Source organism: Arachis hypogaea, chromosome 8, assembly GCF_003086295.3.
Source record: "Arachis hypogaea cultivar Tifrunner chromosome 8, arahy.Tifrunner.gnm2.J5K5, whole genome shotgun sequence".
Classification (NCBI taxonomy): domain Eukaryota; kingdom Viridiplantae; phylum Streptophyta; class Magnoliopsida; order Fabales; family Fabaceae; genus Arachis; species Arachis hypogaea.
Window position 1 is genome coordinate 19,304,587 of NC_092043.1, and position 14,962 is coordinate 19,319,548.

The window sequence follows — 14,962 nt, forward strand, 5'->3', positions numbered from 1 at the left end:
TTCTTTTGCTTCTGATTTTTACTGTTGTTGTTGATTATTCTGCTTTTGTTTCTATTTTTTTTTCGGATTAAGAGAGATCGATGGTGATAGTTTATCTTCTCTTCTTGTCTTCTTGTAAACTCCAATTAAGTTAGTAGATAATTAGTCAATAAATTAGTTTTTAATAAGGAGGATTACAAATGCGAATATTATATCAAATTAGGATAGAACTCATCGAAACGAGAATTTTGACACTAATTTCGAAGAAAACGGTCCAAAATTGGACCGAACGGACTGAACCGGTTGAATCGGACCCAAACCAGGCCGTCGGTCCAACCGAACCAATTCATTAAATGAAGCCAAACTCCTTTCTCTCCCTCATTTGGCTGAAGCAACGTGAAATGCTTCCAGGAAGGGGAGAAAGCTTCCGAAACCCTTACGGTGGTTTTCGATCCCCGTGACTTGTTCGTCCAAGCTCTGATCGTCGCACTGTTTGCGGCCACGCGTTCACCACGTTAAGCTCTACATTTCTACCGGAACAATCTCACTGATAACTTGTTTAATCACTCTCAGCCCTTTTTTTCCCCAATTTTTTAATTTTTAATGGGAAGGTTGAATTTCTTTGATTTCTGATGTTTTAGGATCCAATTAGCTTGAGGGAAAAGTTTACTCTTGCTTATGTGAAGCTTGGGTAAGGTGAGGATACGATAATTCTATTTTATTTTCATTAAATTTGAGTTTTGAGTATTAAATTGGATATATATGTGTTATGAATGTATATTAGGTTGTGAATAAATAATTAGATCTTGAAATTGTGAATATTGGAACTTGGAGGAAGCTGATTAGTTGAATTTTGAGGGGCTGCCTTGGTTTTGAATAAATAACTTTGGTCGTTACGTGGAAATCGGCCAAGGTATGGTTTAGGTTTTTTGCATTTAATATATAATGTTATGTGAAAACTTAGGCTAGATGACTATAGGATAAGTTGAATTGCACGAAATGGTATAATGTTTAGTATATTTGATATTCATGATGTGGTATGGTTGTGTAATAGAGATTATTGCTATGTGAATATTATAATGAGATGTGGGTAATGAGGTATGAGCAAGTTGATGGTTTCATAGGTTACAATGCATATTGGTTGAAGGCTTGATGGCTTTGTTGATATATATATATATATATATATATATATATGATATTGATGGTTGGTGGTTAATAAACGGTATGAAGTTGTGTTGAGTTTATCATTGATATATGGTGTTAGATTTTGGCATATTTAATAAGGAATGGAATGAGGTTTGGTTGAAAATTTAGGTTTGAAAAATTTTACAAAAGTTGGTTTTTGGCCGAACTTCGACGAGGTATAACTTGGTCTTCGGACTCTCAATTTGCTTCTGATTTATTTTGAAGTGAAAATTGGGTTCGTAATATTTATGTCACTCGAAGAACGGGTGAAAAATATTGTAAAACGAAGAAGATATAAGGATTTGAAGTTGGTACCTATAAATTGTCTTGTTTCCAGGTTTTTCCCACTGCTGCATCACTACTGCATCTGCCTCTATTTTTTTTAAAGAACGCATACCCACGCGTACGCGTGACCCACGCACACGCGTGGAGTGAATTTTTGGCGATGCGTACACGACGAGTCCCATGCGTGCGCGTAAGGAGTAAACAAGCTTGTTCACGCGCACGCGTGATATGAAGTTTACACCCACGCGTACGCATGATAAAGGGAGACGCGCGCGAGCTACAGTTTTACATTTCCACACGGACGCGTGAGTCACGCGTACGCGTGGATCCCATTTCAGCAAACATGATTTTTAATGTTTCAAACTAAATTTTAAACCTCTAAATCTCTATTTTCATTCCTTTAGTCATGAATGTAAGTGTTAAACTTGATAATCAGATGAAGTTAGGGAATGAGAATAACTTGAAGTTGAAGTAAAGTTGAAAAGTAATGAATTGATGATAAAATGTTATGGATGAGTCATATATGAGACTTAATTGGATCTTCTGATAAAATATTATGTATGAAATTTGGTTTGAATGATTTAATGATTTGAGATACGAGGTTCCTAGATTAAGTACTATGGTTTGCCACCACGTGTATCAGGTTGAAAATTCGATACTCTGTTGACCCTACGATGTAAGTGTGACCGGGCACTATATAAATTCCCGGGAATGTTACCCCCATTGAGCAATATTGATTATTTGAGAAAAAGCTATGCATAGACTCTTGGGGATGCACGTCAGGGGACAGTCTAAGTACAATTCAGACATGTCGGGTTGGCTGGATAATCGACAGATGAGCCTCATCAGCTATAGGACAGGCATGCATCATATGCATATTACTTGAACTACTTGCTTGTGCTTTAATTGGGTGTGCCTATATGTACTTGCCATGCTAAATGTGTATTTGTTACCTGCAGTAATTGTAACCTTCTTGTGTTTACCTTTATCTGTCTATTTGTCTGTGAAAATGCGTGATGGAGTTGGAAGTATGGAGGAATGGCAGTATGGGACTTAGATTTAAGGTTAAGCTAAGTTAGGTTTAAATATTCTTAGAAAACTAATTATGGCTTCTGTTTAATACTTTAAGCTCTATAATTTGATTGACCGCGTTCTAGGATTGCCTTTGCCATTCCCAGGACCTTATATATTATGTGTGTGGCACCTTTGCCATACTGAGAACCTTCAGTTCTCATTCCATACTATATTGTTGTTTTTCAGATGCAGGTCGGGAGCTATCTCGTTAGCCGTCTGGACCCTTAAAGCGAGGGGTTACTGGGTAGTTTTGTTGTACAGTGGTGTATATATATGTACTTAGCTTCTTCTCCGCATAATTTATTTTTTTGATCCTCTTAGAGGTTTATGGAGAGGCAGGATTGTGTATATGTACTTTTGAGTTTTGGATATGTATGTATATATGTGTAAATATTCTCCGGCCAGTCTTGACTTTGCAGGTTGAGTTAGGAGCTTGTTATTTTGTATCTTTGGCACTCTATTCCTACTTCTATTATCTTATGTTTAATAGTTATGGTTTTCTTAGCATGCAAGTTAATTCGTTCTTTGAGCGTTGCACTTTTAATTCGCAATTTTTTTATTTCCCCTATTCTTCAAGGCTCCTAGCATAATATAATTCTTCTGCTATTATATGTACTCATTTTATTTTAGAGGTCGTAATACCACATCACCTCTATTTTATGACTTAAGAGTAAAGCTTAGTGTGGTAGAGTGTTACACTTCTGCTATTGCTGCTAGTTGAAATTGTTCTGTTGCTGTTAGTTGAAATTATTGTTGTTGTTGCTATTTTTTATTACATTGGCTATGCTTCTGATTTCATTGTGGCTGCTAATACTGTAACGAAGAAGAAGAAAAAGAGATGTTACTATAATGGAGAAGAAAGAAATTGAGTATTTTGGTGAAGAAGGAGAAGGGTATTTTGATCCGAAAGACGATTTTAAAATTAAGTTAAACATTGGGGACGATTTTGTATGCAAAAAAAGGTTGAGGACGAAAAAATTTTCGACCTACACCTTAGGGACCAAAATCATACTTAGAGTGGAGTGGACATTAATAACATTATTAGTTAAGTCACATCTTTTTTCATGTGTTAAAAAGACATAACTAAAAGTCCAAAACCTTCTTGTAACACTTTTTCTCCTCAATTTTTTTGTACAAAAATTTAAATCTTAACAATCAATAATTAACGCTTCAAAAGCAAAGAAAATTTTTTTTATTAGTGATCATTGATGGATCGATTTTACTTACATACCGAAATAAAATGATATTGACTCTTTAATATACAAATTGTTTGTGTCGAATTTAATGGTGGAACAACATTAAACCCACTTAAAATTTTATTGGGATTGAAATAATACGTTTAAAATTGTTTGAGATTAAAATATAACGTTTGAAATATTAGAAACCAAATTAAGATTCGGCCTAATCATTAAAACCATTTTACCTTTTCTATATTTATATTTATAGGTATTATTAATTATGAGAAGTTTAATTTTAATGCACTAATCTTAAATCTTAAATTTTAAATAATATAAAATATTTTACACAATAATTTAATTATATTTTTTAATAAAATAATTATTTTCAAATATAACACTATGTAATTACATATATATAAATACTAAAAAGACTAACAGAATTTATTAATATTTAGTTAGTAATTTTAGTTATTTTTTAATTTTTTAATTTAATAATTCAATAATATATTTTTAATTTACATTTTAAAATATTATTAACTAATTACTGAAAAAAATATATTTATCTTTTAATATTTCTACATGCGTAAAACTATTTTCACTATAAATGTATCGAAATTAAATTCGGATTCGTAGAGGAACCAATTCAATGTATCACGCAAGGTAAGACGAAGGAAGAATGATGGAAAATTTAGCTGATGCTGCATTTAGGGGCCCACCTGAATGCCCCAACATGGAGAAGAGATTTTCTCAGTCGGCAGTCCATTTTGTGATTTTGTCCACTACTAATTAAATCATGGCAAATTTGACATTAGTATCCTCTAATGTCCTAATCAAAATATACTAAAACACAATACTATATAGTCTATACTGCTATCTAGTTTTTAGTTTGGTTCGCCATCCAAGTTTTACAGTAAAGATGCATGAATTGGACAAGAGAAGTGCAAGTTGGTGTTCCTTCATTATATGTAATTTGCGCAAGGATAACTAAGTACCACCCTGAATTGTCGTTTAGGGAATAAAAATTAACAACCGTGATGAACCGTTCACAAACAGAGTCATAAATATTATAAAAACACATGTTTTGCGGCGACGAGACCAAAGGCAACTCCTAACTTAAACGAGCAGCGAATAATGAATATGTAACATCACTACTCTTCCCCACCATCACTACCAAGATTCCTGTTATTCAATGCATCTCCATAAGAACGAGCATGATGGATCATTATTTGTCTTTATTCAATTTTCCAGTAATCTAAAAATTAATACAAAAAAATTAATTCTTGACTAATGTTGACATATCTAGTTATCCACTCCTTTTGCACATACATACTACATAGTATGCAAACACCCTCTCAAGACATTTCCACATCTATCTTCCCAAATATAATACCATTTATTTATGCCGCCTATTAAATAGTGACAAAGAAGAACATTGCCAGATTAGTAAAGACAAGAGCATGCCAATTTGTTGCTATCCATAAACATTAATTAATTAACCTAATTAATAGAAACGGAATTTCATCAATTTTATGACTAAGAAATTAATTAAGTAGCATAAACTTTGGTAATTATATTGGTCTAATTAAAGTAGGACAGACAAATTATATTTTTGTGAAACTGACAAAAATGGTTTGATAAGAGGAAGATCGTCTTAATTTTTTAAATTATTTTATTAAGTGTGATCTTTCATTATATACTCCTTGACATGAAGAGAAAATATATGAGAGGAAAAAATTATATTAAATAGTGAGAGATCACATCTGATAAAAATAATTAAAAAAAATTAAGATAATTTATTTTCAATCTAATTTAGATAAATTATATATATATCTGGTCTTAACAAAAAAATATATTATATCAATCTCGTTATGTAATTAATAAGAATTTTACCAACTCCTGTCAACTCTTGTTTTTGGCTGTGTCTAATGGAAGTGTGTTTTTTATAGTTGTGTCTAATAGAAGTGTCTTTGTAGATGTGTTTCCTGAGTGTGTCTCCTTATACATGTGTCTTCTAGTAGAAGTGTCTTTGATCGGATTAAGAAGGTGGAAACGACATAGAGGGAGAGCTCTGTGGTGGACAACGGCGATGTAGGTCGCGAGAGGGAAGGTGCCGCGGTGGTCCTGCGGAGGAGAAAATTGCACATGCAAAGCGCACGTTGCGGCGACGAGGATTGGTTGCGGAGGGCACCGACACTGCCCAGAGAATCGTCGGGGTGGAGGCCATGGCGGCAGCGCAGACGCAAACTACTGCACGCATTCCGAGCAATGCTACTAACGGCACGACGCAGCAACTCCAGGAGGAGGGGGTTCCGCGTGGCGATGAAGACGACGGTGGTGAACGAAGATGACAATAGCAGAAGGGATGCGATGCGGCGATCGCGAAGACGTAATGCGGGCAGTCACTTTGTGAAGAGCATGCTCGACACGTCGTGAATGGTAGAGGCAACGCCGACTGATGTCCGGGTGAGGGAGAATGTAGGGGTGAGTGACGACGATGCAGTTAGGAGTTGCTGCGGAAGAGAGTTGGATGACACCTTTTTGAATTTCACATCGTAGCTCTCTTCGGCACGATTACAAATTTTTATTGACAGATAGTATATTGATATCCTATATTTTTCTATATTATATATAGCTGCAATCAAAATTCAAAAAGCATTTATTATAGATTAATAAGAGGCCAAACTATTTGTAGAGTGTCTCATTTGATTTGGATTCTCTTACTAGTTACCAATAAAAAGCGATATATAGTAGGCGCGTGATGATGAACAAAAATATTTTCTTAGATGAGGAATATGTGCTTAGATTGAATATAAAAATACGAAAAATGCTATTTACACATTAAAAATCTATCATTATATATTTATATATAATTTAATTTATTTTAATAATTAATTTTAGTATACACGTATGATTGTAAAAAATATTTAAGCAAGTTCTTTAAAGATAGAAAGAGGACAGGTTGCAGTCAGTAAGAAAAATTATTAAGCTAATCAGAATTTAATTATTTCATAAAGCTCAATCAAGTAGAGAATGTTCACACAAGAGGGATCTTCTAGAAAACAAAAAGTATTTACATATGAATATGAATAAGGCATAATTAAAAAATCAATTATAGGTTGGAAATGAGCATAATTAATTAACACTGAAGTATTATATATATGTGTGGCTAGCTAGCTAGTATGGCTGGTCTACCTATCACATATGGACAACAAAAGTGCAAAGCCGAAATCTTTTCACATATCTTAATCACCTAACTCACATTTTGATCCAATCCTTCACTTTTTTGGACATCATATGGAGTATAATTGCGGAATTGTTCCATGTATTTACACTAAAGGCAAAGTAGCCGAGTCATGAAATAATAATAAGCAATCAGAAGGGTTTAAGTTTGAAGAAACTCAGTTAAATCATCACAATATAAGTTATTGCCGTCATCTAATAATGGAAATCAAAGTGTACTTCACTTAGCTTTTTATTTAAGTAAGAAAAGGAATGTGAATCTTGATACCGACTTCTATACATATAGAACCAACCATATTAAAAAACAGAATCGCTTTCATCCAACAAGCAGAAAAAGCTTATGCTTCAGTGGGAATAGCTTCTATATCTTTTTTCTTCGTTGATGATGGACCTATTTCAAGTTCTTTTTGTATTTTATTGTAGTTCTAATTACAGATTTTTCCTGGGCCTGTATCCTCACTCCAACTTAACTGATTTATTGTAGGTGAATTCTATGGTGTAGACAAAAAAATTTTTCTACACATGTATTAATGTGTTGTCCAAGTATATTAATGACAAGTGTCTAGAGTGAGGAAATTTAAAGACAATTTCTGAACCATTTCAGCAAGCTACAGTGTATTGTTCCCTTATGCATGTGCGCAGCTTAGTTTGTAAAGTTGATTGAATTAGATTTGATTAGTGCTAATGTGACATGAGAATGGGCCTTGGTTAAAAATGATTGTTTTTGTTTTTCATAGAATTTTGTAAATTATGGGTTGGGCCAGTTAAGTTTATTTGAGCATTTAGTATTTTTTTACAAGAATAAGGCTTTGTTTATAAATATTATTGATTGGGCATTAATTTTTCGTTTTGGACTATGAGACATATAGGTAATGGATCTTGACTTTAGTCCAAGAAAGAATACAAAAAAAAGACTGACATAAAAAAGAAAAGTTAAAACCAAAAAAAAAAATATAAAGAAACATATTTGACGATAATTTATGAGTAGTTCTTAGTATATGGAGGAAATTATAGGGTACAGATCAAAATTTAAAGATGTGCTTATGTGGCAAAACTCAAATCACACATTCTAAAATCACACTTTTTACTTAAAACCGTAACTCTTTACAAAGAAAAGTGTCACCTTATGGAAAAAAGTAAATTAGAAGATTTAAGAGAAGAAATAATTAAGTTATCAAAATTAATAGATCAAAAATTAATGATTTTAACTAATGTTAATGACACTGAATTCCTAAAATCAATACAAAATGATTTTTCTCAAAATCTTTATTTTACTATAAGTTTTATTGAAAGACTTCAAAAACCTGAAAAAACTTATTTTTCACATGGAATTTTTAAAAAATGTTACCATGGAAATGATTCTCCACATCTTTATCATACTTTTAACCCGCAATTAAATTCTATAGTAGATATGCTTGAAGAAATATAGTATCCATAAAATTTCAAAGAAATAAGGAAAAAGAGAATCCCAAAGAAGAAAAATGTCAAAATATAATTAACATAACAGATTTAAAAGTAAAACCACCATTGAAATTATGAATATTGAAGAAAAATTAGAAGAAGTTACAATACTTTTTAAACAATTAAAAATGGCTCAAGAAAATAATATTATGGAACATAGATTTCAAATAGAAGAAGAATTAGTAAATTCTGAAAATATAGAAAACGAAGAACACATCCTAGATTATTCAGGTGACGAAGAACCAGCAATTCCAATACAAGTAAAAAATGAAGCTGAAACATCTAAGGATAATCAATCTCAATTTAAATGGGAAACAGGTTTCGATAATTATGCTTTTAAAAAAGGATTTATAAATAAAGATTCAAAATATACAAAAATACCGTCAAAATACGTTCCTAAAATCCAGGAAATGGAAGGAGAAAGAATGCTTGACTTAGACTGTAAAAAGAATGAAAAAGAAATTTTCGAAAATTGGTTGAATTCCTTTTTATTAGAAGCCTTTACTAATCCAAAACTTAGTGAATTGTCTGGAAGAGATATTTGGAATTATATAGGGTTTCATACTAAAGGAACTATAAGAGATTATATAACATCAATAGAAAACCAAATAATAGAAGAATTAGCAACAAAACAACAGCTTATGATAAGATATTATATATAATGATGATTTTATACAAAGAATTTTTTGGAAAAAATATTATAGATCATAGACAATAAGTCTATAATAAAGAATATCAAGAAGAAAAAAACCATTTAGCTAATATTCAGATATATGATCTATGTAATGTGGAGTCTTATATATGTGAATATAGAATACATTATTACAAATTAAAAGAAGAAGATAAAAATCATTATCTTAGTATGTATATAACAAAACTTCCATATCCTGCTAATGAATTTATAATGGGAAGATTTATAAGAGAAATAAATAGAGGGACAATTGAAAATAATTTTGGTGGAGCAACCTCTGCAATAAGAGAGGAAATAAAAGAACGTTGTATGCAAGAAGCAACTCAAAAAAGATTTACAAATATAATTAGAATTTGCTGTTAGGATAATGAAGAGATACCCCAAAAATATGGGCTTAATAAAAATTTTCAAAGAAAAAGAAAATACCAATTTAGAAAAAGAAAATACTATCCAAACTGGAGAAAAAAGAGGTATTTTAGGAAAAGAGATAACAATAAAAAGAAAAGATAAAAAAGTGACTATTGCCCGAATAAAAAAAAAACTGTAAGTGTTGGTATTGTCAAGAAGAAGGACACTATGCAAATGAATATCCGAAAAAGAAGGATAAAAAGGATCTTACTAAACAAATAGAAATTGCTAAGTCTTGTTTCATGGAATCTTTAGAAGAATCTGATGATAACTTAGACTATATTTTTGAGTATGTCTCAGAAACAGACTCAGAGACTGAGTAATAATGCCACATTTATTACTATAAAAATAACAGAAAAGTTTATAAATGCTTTTATAGATTCTGGAGCAACACAATGCTTTGCTAGTTCAAATATAAAACTTGATTGGAAAAAATTAAAGAAACCTTTAAGAGTTAGAATAGCTGACAAATCAATACATAAAATTGACCAAAAAGCAGAGATGGCTAAAATTTTTATTCAAAATTATAGGTTCATTGTTCCATCTATATATATGTTAGATTCTGGAATGGATTTTATCATAGGAAATAACTTTTTAAAGCTATATCATCCATTCATTCAAGAATTAACATATATAGTTTTAAAAGCTCCACACGATTCTTCAATAAATCAAAAATCAAAACGTATAAAATACCAACTACTACTATAGATAAGATCTTAAAATTTAAAATATTTTCTATATTAGAAACATGTTAAGAAAGCAAGAATAGCAAAACAAGAAATAGAGTTTCTTGGATTAATTCTATCCACTCAAGGAAAGCTAAAACTTCAACCAAATGTTCTAGAAAAGGTAAATTTATTTTCTAATAAAATAGAAGATAGAAAACAATTACAAAGATTTTTAGGGTGTATAAATTATATTTCTGATCAAGGATTTTTAAAGAATATAACAGAATACACTAAAAACTTATTTCCAAAAATAAGTACTAAAAAAGTATGGAAATGGGATGAAAAGGATAGTATGCAAATTCAAAGAATTAAAGAACTATGTGAAAAACTTCCAGAACTTTATATTCCAGAAGAAAATGACTACTTAATAGTAAAAACAGATGCTTCAGACATAACCTGGTCAGGATATCTAAAAGCTAAGAAAGCTATAAAAAGTTTGGAACAAGAAAAAGAATCACTAGATTCTAAATATCTCCCAAAGGAATTACTTTGCAGGTATATTTCAGGGACTTTTACTCCAACAGAACAGAGATATACTACTCATGAAAGGAAAACTCTAGCAGCAATTAAATCTCTTAAGAAATGAAAAATTGATTTACTACCCAAAGAATTTACATTAAGGACAGATTCAAGTTACTTAACAGGTTTTATACGATATAACTTAAAAGTTGATTATAATCATGGACGATTGGTAAGATGGCAATTATTTTTGTTACAATATCCAATAAAAATTGAATATATTAAGGGTGACAAAAATGTTATTGCAGATACATTAACAAGAGAATGGAGTTCGTCTACAACGCATTAGATCAAGAAATTCAAAAATACGAACAAGAACTTGAAAAATGCAAGCATTGTCAGCAAATAAGGACACAGATCCAATCCCTCAAGAAGGCCATCGAAGCAATGAAATCAACACAACAACCAAAACCATCAGAGTTCAGCCAGCTAAGCGTGGTGGACAAATCAGGTGAAGAAAAAATTCCAGAAAATAAAACAATTGCTGAAATTATAAAAAAATCCACCCAAGATAAAAAAATATTATGTAATTTATAATGGCCCCGTGAAAGGAGTATATGATGCCTGGGAAAAAGCAGCACTATTTACACATCAATCAAGGATAATTCATAAAGGAGGATTTTTAACACTGGAAGAAGCAAAGGAATCCTTTAGGGAATATGAAGCTCTTCATCCAGAGCAAACTCTAAAAAGAGCAGATAAAGCTCCAATTCAAACCCAGAGAACAGGGATAATAAAAAATATTCCTACAGTTTTCTAAAATAAATCAAAGAGCATTTGAAGTCCTAAAAATAATCTATGACAAGTTGAAAAGAGAAGTTGAAGAGCTAGAGAAATTAATAGAATCTCTAGAGAATAGTGATAAATCAATGACAGAGTTTGCAAAAATTTTAAAATGAATAATGAAGCATAAAAAGATTGAAATCAATCTCACATCAATTGCTACACTTTAAATTTGAAATCACTACACCGTCTAATGATTTCTATAGATATGTAAATATTAAAAATACGTCTACAATGTTAAAAACTTATATTCTGATAATTTTAAATTCCAAACAATTCAATTAAATAACTTATCTAAAAATAAAGTATTAATATTTTTATTTAATTATTTTTTGTTGTATTTTATATACAACATAACCTACAATAATTTTATATATGTTATTTTAATAATTTATATGATGCATATAATGTTTAAATATGCATCTTTGTTATTATAATATACTAGTGTATGTCCCTGTATACTCTACAGAATAATTAATAAAAATATATAAATTTTTTATTATAGAAGATTAAAATAAAAATGTTTAATTACTCTGTTGGTTCCTATAATTTCGCGAAATTTTTAATTAGGTCTCTATACTTTTTTTCCTTTTAATTGAGTCGTTGCACCAATTTTTTTTAATTGGGTCCCTAAACTTTTTTTTCTTTTATTTAGGTCTCTATACCAATTCTTTTTTTAGTTGGGTCCCTATAAAATTAAATCAATTACTACTAAGAAGGACTTAATTGAAAAAAAAATATTACAGGGACTCAATTAAAAAGAAAAAAAGTATAGGGACCTAATTGAAAATCTCACAAAACTATAAGGATCAACAGAGTAATTAAACAAAATAAAAAATATATATAATTATTATTATAAAGGGTTAAATACAATTTTGGTTCTTAACGTAAAGGTCGAAAATGTATTTCGTCTTCGACTTTTTTCTCATTACAAAATGATCTCGAAGGTTTAACTTAGTTTTAAAATCGTTTTTTTTACAAAATTTTTTATTTTTATTACCAAATTACTCCTAACTAAAAGAATATAAAATAAAAAAAGGAAAAAAAAAAAGAAAAACAGGGGTTGGGGATGGGATTCGGGAAAAGTCGCTCGTTGGATGGCGGGGAGTGTTGTTTCTAGGGGAGAGGGGGAAGGGGGAAGGGAACATCCATGCCGTCCCCGCTTGACATGTAAAAAAGTTATTCATAATTAAGATAGTCTCTGAAAGTTTAGACGTAAGTCATTTTCATCCTTAAAATTTAAAAAATTAGTCAAATTAATCGTTATATATATTTTTTAAATTTTTTTGATAATATTAAATTTAAAATATTTTTTCATAGTACTAATTTGAATATTATTTTTAGACCTTAATAAACAATATAAAATAATTAATAGAATTAAATTATTATAAAGTTATTTTGTCATTTATATTTTAAAACTTTACCTTTTTAAATTGTAATTCTTTTATAGTGGAATTTTTTTATTTAAATGAATTTATGAAACTATTGTTGATTATATATTCAAAAATTTAATTTTTTAAATCTGACTAAATAATATAGTATTTTTTTTAAAATTTAAATCTTTTAATTTTTAAAAAGATTTTTCAACAAATTAAAAGATTTAAATTTTAAGATAACTACTATATTAGTTAGTGAGATTTAAAAAATTAAATTTGTGAGTATATAATTAACAATAATTTGATAAATTTGTTTGAATAAAAAAAATTATTATAAAAAAATTACAATTTAAAAAGGTAAAATTTTAAAATACATGTGACAAAATAACTGTATAATAATTAAATTATTTTTATTATTTTATGTAAAAAAAATTTGTTTATTAAGGTCTAAAAATAATATTTAAATTAGTACTAACAAAAAATTTTAAATTTAATATTATGAAGACAATATAAAAAAATCATATAAGGACTAATTTAGCTAATTTTTAAAATTTTAAGGATAAAAATGACTTACGTCTGAATTTTCGGAGACTATTTTGATTATGAATAACCTTTTTGTACGTCAAGTAACACGTGGCATCCTACTTTTTAAATAATGTGCTATTTTAAAATTGTCTAGCTTCTCTATTATTTAAAACTGCACTTGTTTTTTATTATAGGAAATGTTCTATTTTTAAGAATTTTGTCTAATTTAAATTATTAATATTTTTTATTATTTTTATAACTTATATTTTTATATTTATAAATACACATATCTCGTTTACACTAAATTTATATGTATTTCGTTTACATTATAAATAAGGTTTATAAAATTTGATAAAAAATATAAGGTTTATGAAATTTGAAAAAAGATATATATCTCATTTACTCTGATTAAATAAATTATTTTTGTAATAATTTTAAAAAATATTTATTTCAATAAATTAAAGATTTATTTAATTTATTTAAATAGAAAATCTTAGGATTCACATGTTGGTTAGGTGAGATGGTTACTGTGAAATGCCAGATGTTATATTATAGGGTTGATGTGGGTGGGACAGTAGAGTTTAGTTCACAAGGGTCACAAAGAGTAGGTATGACATGATTTGATGGTAGATATTTTTTTTTGGGTTTACAGTAAGCATGCTGCAGCGTTAAAATTGACCGATTGATCAACAAGTATGAATATTCAAAATTTCATTATATTTAAAAGTTATATATATATATATATATATATATATATATGGATTATTTATTTTATTAATCTACGATTATATTTAAGTTCATAATTTGTTGAAAAAATTATATACGTGTTGTTAAGATATACATATAGATATTTTATTCATATACGTATATTTTTTATGTATGTATATGTCTTTGTCTATATATATAGATAAGTAAAAAATAAGATCAAATGAAATTATTAATTTAAATAATGATGACCTAGATTTAAAATTTACAGTTTTATAATTTTATAATTTTGGAATATTAAAGTATTTAAATAAAATTAGATAAAAGCAAAAAAAGGAAAAATGAATTTAACAACCGAAAAATATTATTTTGCCAGATATATATATATATATATATATATATATATATATATATATATAATTGTTAACTTTGTAATTAAAAAAATATTTAAATTGCTAATTTAAAAGCGTAAATCTCAAACATATTACAGATTTTAGTTAACATAATATTTAATAAATTTAAATTAAAAATTCCTATTAATATGTATATTGAGATGCATGCACAATCTAAATTTTTATTTGTATAAAAAATGGAATATAATACCTTATTTAATTAGGCTTTTATATATAAAATTGTATCGTAAAAAGTATAATCGTATATATAATAAAATATATATAGTTACATGAAGTTGTATTATCCGAGAATAATAAAATTGTATTATAGAAAATAAAAAAATGGGATAGTCATCAGTTCATATGTGTCATAGGTCTTTAGTGGGGTTTTGATTTTTTAAATATAAATAACCCACATCGATTGAGATTCACT

General features: G+C 28.9%; 1 long non-coding RNA gene across 1 annotated transcript; it reads left to right on the forward strand.

The window, feature by feature from the left end:
* Window positions 1-358: 358 nt before the first annotated feature.
* LOC140174586 (uncharacterized) lies at window positions 359-3,011 on the forward strand. The gene is made up of 3 exons (XR_011864323.1): window positions 359-493; window positions 621-675; window positions 2,710-3,011. It is a non-coding gene; the product is annotated as an uncharacterized lncRNA (long non-coding RNA).
* Window positions 3,012-14,962: the final 11,951 nt, after the last annotated feature.